This window comes from Colius striatus, chromosome 2, assembly GCF_028858725.1.
Source record: "Colius striatus isolate bColStr4 chromosome 2, bColStr4.1.hap1, whole genome shotgun sequence".
NCBI classification, from domain to species: domain Eukaryota; kingdom Metazoa; phylum Chordata; class Aves; order Coliiformes; family Coliidae; genus Colius; species Colius striatus.
This window is the reverse complement of record NC_084760.1, coordinates 106934793-106943332: the sequence shown is the minus strand read 5'-3', so window position 1 is coordinate 106943332 and position 8540 is coordinate 106934793.

Below are 8540 nucleotides of genomic sequence, written 5' to 3'. Positions count from 1 at the left end.
GAGCTTTCTTAGAAAGAGGGGTGATAGATCAGACTTTCACATCGAGCTTTACTCAGTTACCTACAAAGACATTGTTCCAAGAGATTTTTTTTCTGATCTATTTATCTAAATCAAAGCAGTTCACTCTATCCCATTGCATACTCAAGTAGAAGAGCTACTTTAATGCCTTGCTGTACAATAACATAGCTGGTGATTGTAAACTTGTGCAAATGCTCAGCATAAGAGTAAAGAGCTTGTAAATGTAAAGATCTGACTAGACATGACACTTTCATACCAAAATTTGCATGTTTCCAGGGATTTCAAGTTTTCACACTGTTTTCAGTCCTTTGTGTCTTAGTGGTAGATTTTTTAATACTAGTACAATAGATAGATTTGGATTATGACAAATCGTTAAATTGATATTATGGGAAAGTAGTTTCAAGTTCCATCTTTTTTACTTATTTTAAAAATGAGGTGTCAAAAATAGACCTTTTACATAACGCTTTTTTGCAATTCACTTATCAGTGGTCTTCAAAAGGTTTTTCTGCCTTTGAATGTATTTTATCCTTTTCTGGGCAGCAGACAATAACTGATGTATCTACTCAAAGTGAAAATAATTGATCTGTATAGCCCTCATTAAAAAAGCAGCAATTAAATAGAAAGACATGCTAAGAGAATTGCAAACAACCCTGGGAAAAGTCAAGAACAAGCTCATTTGGATTTAATTATATGAATGATGGTTAGACTGAGTTGGCAATCTGAAAAGTACTTAGGTAAAACTACAAATTTCCTCTTTTCAAAGTGGTCAGTGCTTTACGCTCTTACCATATGCAACAATACTACTGCACCTACGGCATAGCACCAATTCTGGTAACAGTAAGCACAAATTATCTTTACTGATAATCAGGAAAAAATGGAAAGATCTTGTCAGCAATAAAGGTAACCAAAAGATTGACAGAGGATAAAGAATGGATGGAAAGGCACCTCTCCTACGTCATGGTTAACCATCCTTTGTACCTTCTCAAGTGCTAGTTATAATCTTGCACAAACTGATAGGTAAAGACCTACCTTTTAGTGTCAAACACATAAAGAAATGCTTGACATGCCAAAGTTACCATTATAGGAATGCTAGGGAATAAATGTACCACAAATCCGAACCTGTCATGCAAGTGAGCAGATTGCCAGCCACAGTACAGGCAAAAACTCAGAACCCCAAGCTGCCATGAACTGCAGGTTGCTTAAAGCAGCAACTTTGCTCTGTAGACTTGAGGTGAGAGTGGAGAAGACGAAACCAAAGGCAAATGTTGAGTAGTAGTAGGAAGTGTCATATACTGACATACAAAACCTAGACAAAGTCTTGAAAACTCTCAGTTAAAAACTTACGGAAGAAATAAAAAATTATAAGACAAATGAGTTGCCTGGAGACAGCAACAAGCTGAATGAGCAGAGAAATAGCAAAGTGGAAACAAGAACCTTGCCAACAGCACAGTGCACTAGAGGGAGTCAAGGCTTTAAGCTAACTACTATCAATGCAAATGACAGCATGATGACAAATAGCATGTCCCTTGCACAGAGAAGACACTGGTGTCCTCTCCCTGCCTTAGACCAGCAAGCAGTAGCACAAACTAGATGAGCAGAAATATCAGGAGTGTGCTGTGAGTTAAACAAAAGTAGCATAGCTTGTGTGAGGGAAGTAGGGAATCATTACTGATGGGTGTACAGTCAGTCTGACCATTATCTGTCAAGTGTAAATACTCTTTTAGTTCAGTGGTCATGAAGTTCATAGATATTGCAATGTGAGCAGAGCATGATACCTGTATTGGAAGCAGCTTGGTTTCAGATGAAGCCTATCCACATGTAATGCTTGGATTAACCTTCTTGCACTATCCCAAGCCATCCAGGATGATCCTAAGCCTCTTTCTACCTCATGCCACCTTCCACCCCTCTTCCTCTCAGTTTTACCATGTTAATCAAACACCTTCTCCCTGCCATACTAATCTCTTGATTGTGTTTATTATACTTCTTTTTTATTCTTCTTATTATTACTTTTACTTTTGAAGATGGATGAAGAAAGGAGGGCTGGAACACACAGTAATCTTGTCAGAGGATATCTCAGAAGTCAGTCAGTGAAACTAAATATCCAGTTGTTTTAAAAAGCCTATGTTGAGGAAGCCTTTTTGAGGCTACTTGTGTCTGAATTTGTCACTTCCATTTCCAGAATTAATTTGAAAAAATAAAGTGCCTTGGAAGTAGAGGATGTGAGTCTCCATTTTACAGTGAAGAATGTAGATTCTGTCACTTGGAAGCCTAGAATCATGTCCAAAGTGGCTTCAGAAAAGTTGTTCTCACAATAAAACCATTTTCTTAATGTCTTCCTTTGTTTTTCAGCCTATAGTAGCACATGCGCCATAAATGAATGTTGTGTGCATTTATTTGATTAAATGCTGCCATTTCTGCAGATGAAAATTTACCAGAATGATCTTATGTGCAAAAAAGTAGTTCACCAATGTTAAATCTTGTTTTATACTAGAATTGCTTTGCAAATCTTTTTTACCTTATGTTAGCTATAATTTTTTGTGGTAGTCCTATGATTTTTTTCTTAAATTTCTGCTGAAATTTCTACAGAATATGTGGAGTTCACAGAACCCCTAAATGACATCTGGTTTTTACACAGATAAATGGCTTTGAGCTCTGGGAAACTTATTTAAAAATTACAGTGCTAATGCATGCAGTAAAGCTCTCTGTGTTCTCAAGAGTCCTCTTAGTGTCCTTGTTATAGGGAACGTCATGGACTTTAACAAAAAATTTTCCAGCAATATGTTGAGATCTGTATTTGCCCCACACGAGGAAAGTATCTTTTCAGCTTTCTAAAGTGTAATGGCTCAATGTGTCTCATCAGCTGCAGCCGTGCTATCCACAATGAATAAGTAGATAGATGTAGTGTAAAATGGGATTCTCGGATGTTTTTCAAACACATAGAAATAAAAACAATATGCATGAAAAAGATAAAATATTTCCTGATGCGTTCCACATTTTGCTCTTTATAAAATGTTCCTGAAGACTCTTAAGTGCTCTTAATCATAATTTTATCACAAATCCTTAAAAACCACATGCAGGCATCTCAAAGTTTTCAATGATGTATTACTGTGAGGCTTAATGTTTTGGTACTGAGCGGTAATGTGTGATTCAGAAGTACAAATGCATATCTACTTGATGATGCAGAGATTTAAGCAGAGCTTCTTCAGGATACTGAGTTCACCATAAAATAATAAAAAGAAATCTCAGACATCCTTTATGAGCACAGAAGCTGTCTGGCAAAGTCATAAAAAGAATATTACTATACACAAAGCAAGGATTTTATAATGTTCAGCCAAATTACACAGTTTCAATTTAAATGAACATTCACATAGCAGTGTTCCATCCTAATAAAACTCTTAATGTCTGAACTCTTTCTGCCAAGTTTCCACACAATTTCATTTTCTTCCTATTCCATCAATGGACAGAATATCCATCTTATGACCTTCTGAGAGCTTGCTGCTAAAGTAAGACATTTCCAGAGAAGACCTGTCAGGAGAAAGATATCTATATGGTAGAGATGTACGTCTTGAAACTCTTTGCTGAGCTGCAGTAATTAGTACAAGAGCAACAAGTTTTGCTGTAGACAGTCAGGTCTTCTGTTCCCCAGAAGAAAAAATCAGTACTGTGATAATCTTTTCTCTGAGATAAAAAGTATTAAAAACATGCAATTTCAAAAGTTACTATCAAAAAGCAGTCTGCCATTTATACAAGAATGACAGAAAGGAGGTCATGGGCTGTCTTGGTCACATCCAGCTACTCAAGAGAAATTAATTCCTTCCATTGTTCTGACACCTTGATAATCAAAGACCATCAAAGTTAAAAGCAATGCGCCATACACAGAATGACAGAATCTTAAGGGTTGGAAGGGACTTCGAAAGATCATCCAGTCCAAACCCCCTGCCAAAGCAGGACCAGCTAGAGTAGGTCACACAGGAACTGGTCCAAGTGGGTTTTTAATGTCCCCCAAGAGGGAGACTCCACAACCCATCTGGGCAGCCTGTTCCAGTGTTCTGTCACCATCCCACTGAAGAAATTCTTCCTTGTATTTCCTTGGAGTCTCTTGTGTTCCAGTTTATACCCATTGCCCCTTGCCCTATCATTGGACATCATTGAGAAGAGCCTGGCTCCATCTTCCTGACACCCAATCTTTACATATTTGTAAAAAGGTCACCCCTCAGTCTCCTCCAAGCTAAAGAGCCCCAGCTCCTTCAGTCTTTCATCATAAGGAAGATGCTCCATACAGGTTGGTGTAGGCAGACAGGCTTTTAAAATTAAGAGCTATTGATACATGTATGCCCTTTATTCACTGAACAGAGCACATAGAATACAGGATCTGTGCACTGGCTTATATGGCACATCAATATGGGATATGTAAGCAATGTGAAGGTCTAGTTACAAATACACGGGTCCAATTTCTGTTTTGACTCAGACATTCTTACTTTTAACAAGTTTTTAGAACTTAAGCGTAATGGAAAATACAGTTTTTGAAGAACTCAAAAAAGCAAATCTGTTTAAAATTGGGAGTGATATTTAAATTTCTGACAAGACTATTGTTAATCAGAATAGTTTTTAGAAACTTCTTTTTGCATTGATCTTTTCTTCCAGAACACAAATTCTTCAAAGTGCAAACATTTCAAACTTTCCATAGTGCTTCAGTCAGTTGAAATTTTCCATGTAGGCTATATCTAGATCAATTAAGGTATAATAATGTTGCCAATAACTTCTAATTGTTCTGTCATAAACTACAGATACATTGGAATAAGTAAATGGAGCCCAAGGTAACTCAATTACACTTCTTCTGGTAGACTTATTCTTCTCTATTACTTTATACGAATTTATTTGTGATATACTGAATGGCTTTCTGGACTCAGTTGCAAAAGAGAGAATGCACATATGTCAAGGTTTCTCTTGGGCAGAGTAACTAGTGTGAAAGCCATTGCTGTATAAAGACTGTATAAGTGGTCTATGAACTTAAAAGAGTACCCGTGGCTGCGCTGTCTTGATTTCACCACTCAGCATTGTGAAGGGTGTATGGAAACCTTTATAGCTCAGAGGTACCCAATAAAATCTCTTGGTCTATCTTAATTTAGCTTCTGGTACACTTAAGACAGTCCTCTAGATGAATGAAGACAGCACAAATAAAAGATTGGTGTTGTGTTGTGTTAGGGTTCTGTTTGCATTTCAAGAGCAACATATGCGTCGTGAGATTATATAACTGGCAGGTGCATCCAAGCTATGTTGCACTGTTCTGGTAAGTCTATCTAGTACTAAGTCTATCCTTAAAAAAACCTGTGTCTTTAAAACAGATAGCATATCACAGATCATTAAAAGTAATGTATTGTAGCATTGTCTAAGGCTTTTTACTTAGTGCTTGGGGTTTAAAAGATATTTTACATATTTACTATTCAGTTAAGACACATAATTCCTCTGAAAAAAATTTGTTTCAGGGATATTTCTGTTGCTCTTCCAATGACTGTTTTAGGAAACTAAAACCCAAGCAATCAATCAATGTCATGTTAAGATCACTCCAGTTACTCCAAAACAACTCATTAAAGAATTGAAAGAAGTTTTAATGTATCTCTGTTCTTATAAGTGTTTAGATTTTCTAAATATGTGGAAAGTCTAAAATGATAGTTGGAAGTCAGTGTACATTTATCTCTACAATGAACTCTGAGTGGAGTCTTCAATGGATAGTGTTTACCTTAATGCACAGGGCTTTAAGGCTTTCAACACCCTAAGCTTAAAACCAATTCCTGTTAGGAATCCATTTACCAAATGAAAGCCGGGTAAAATAGTGAAAACATAAAGTATGATTAGGAGATCATTAGAGTCATATCTGGGGCTGGGATAAGCTGATATAAGGTTTGAATGTATGTAAGCTGCACAGTTGCAGTTTTGGTCCTTTATTAGCAAAGTCAAAGGATGCAAAGCAATGGAGAAGAGCTGATGTGGTAGATCACTCCCCGCGCCCCCCCCCCCCCCCAAAAAAAAAAGTGTTTTAAGGGCTAAGTTTCTTGTCTGCAGAGTAAATCACTCTCAGTATCCCTAAGTCATTGTCTGCTCCTTTCTGATACACGGTGATCTTTCTTGCCTATTGCAGAAGTTGGAAAAAAGATAGATTGCTCTAGCTGCTCCTGCTCCAATTCTGTCCTGAAAGCTAAGCCGTTATATGTCCTACTTGCAACAAAAGAAAAAATGCCACTTCTCTGCTGTATAAAATGATGTTGTGTGTTTATCTGCACCCTTATATGATCTCTCTCTTTCAAAACAGCCATTAGGGAATGGCTCCAGAAGACATAATAAAAATTCTCAATCCTTAATGGAGTTTCAAGATGTTTCTGTGATTCAGTAGTGCATGAGCTTCTCCAGGGAATACTCTCTCAATCCTGAAAGGGGGAAAGAAATGCTTACAGGAAGGTCGTGTGCAAGGAGAAGCTCCAAAATGAGCAGAGGAGGCTAGATAGGACAGTGCCAAAAGTTCAGATAATTTGCAAGGTGTAAACAACAGACTGAAGAAAGACTGTAAAGTTGTTGCATAAGTCCAACAGGAGGTGGATAGTCAGAGAGGTGCAACTGTTCAGAAATTACCTTCTTTTCATCTTCTAGAAGCACTCTGTGGAATTTGCAATGGCCATAGCCAGTATCCAGTAGAGCTGCCCAGGTATAATTGTAATAAACTAAGTGATTTTTCCATCAGTTATTCCTTTTTGAGCTCTCCTCCCAAGATACTGCTCTGTGCACATGGGGATTTCTATAATAATTACCCCTGAGTACCTGGTGGAATAAGTGGTAATTACACTGTCTGAACATAGAAATAAATCCTTGTGCCATCATTTCCAAAACTGACATGAAGCTTTACTCCAAATTTCTAATGGTTTTATCATTTTCATATTCCTCTAGCACTTCAAGATTGAAGATGCACACAGGTTTGCACAGACTTTCTTACTCTGCGGCTTATAAGAACTACCTTTCTCATAACTTGTATAATAAACAGTTGCTGTACCCTTGGGTTCCTTTCCTCAGCTACAGAGTAGGGACAGCAGATGTTCTGCAAAATGAAATCCTTCATGATTATCGGATTGCTCAGAGGACCATAAGACCTACCCACCCCCAAGAGAATGAGTCAGTCAAGCAAACTAGAACACTGTTACTTTTTCCTATCAGCACAAATGAAAATCGTAAGACTCTTAGTAAACCATACTATCAAATGGAGGCAAAGAATCAGATGCAAAATTGACAGAAGATTTTTATACCTGTGTTATGATGGCCTTAGAGATCATATAAAGTACAAAGGAGAAAAAATATTTAATTTGTCAAAGGCCCACCTTCACCTTCCATTATTTTTGCCAAGCTAGAGGATCTCCAGAAGAACAAAAACATTGAAAAAGCTGAAATGAAAACTGGGATCTTGGGATGGTATATGCAATTTGTACCACTATCCTAGAAGGTCTGCTGAATATCAGTTCACAGTATTCTACTCCTTCACAGTTATGTACTAATTTTCACACTCATTTACAGAAAAATAGTTTTTCGCATCAAACTGATTTGCTGAATTACAGTCTACATTTTGTGCCTTGGACCAAGGCACCAAATATAAACCCTGTGTCTACAACTCAGTTTCTAAATTTAGCCAAGAATTAAGATATTCCTGCTTCTGCAACCTAAATAATCTAATGGAATCAATTACAGTTTTGCGTAGATGACATCTGGTATTTGCAAATACAACATGAAGCATGAAATCCAATCAAAATCAACATAAAACTAAAATTTCCACCCATCCTACTTCATCCTCAGTAAACAATAATATGTTTTGAAGCACAGAGTGGATTTTTCATATTTCCTATAGACTTCAGCTTAGAAGCTCTCCAAGAGAACACAAGTAGAAGAAGAAGACTGATAACTTTAACTTCAATCAGCAGTTAAGCCAGATGAGTGAACGTTGCTCATGTATTCACTGAGGACCCTGCCCCATTGCTGGGATTTTCAGCCTTGCACTTTTATTGCCCAGTCACATCAACCTAAATAACAGTTTGCGTTGTCAGATATAGCAAGGTTCCGAGTGAATACCAACATCAGCTGTGGTAAGGACAGAATATGAAATGGATTCAATACAACTCTGTCCCACTGTGTCAGTAATATCTTTGCCCATTACCTTAGGAAGTTAAGAACAGTAACACCACACAGTATCCATGTTATCAACCCGTTTCAAAATATATGCTTTTGCAGCAGTTTCATAGCATTATAATTAATGTTTTATTCTCCAGTAGCCAAACATTCTGTATTAGGGATAGATTGCAAACTATACCTGGATGAAAGTACAAGGGATTTCAGTGGGGGAAGGGGTATGTATTTCCTTTTTTATTCTTTCCAATATAGCCTAAATAGATAAATATAACTATACCTGCAATCAAGGACTGCCTTCTTTTCCTACAAATAATTCACAGTCATATAGGGGATGGGTCATGTCCCTCCTCACACTCCAG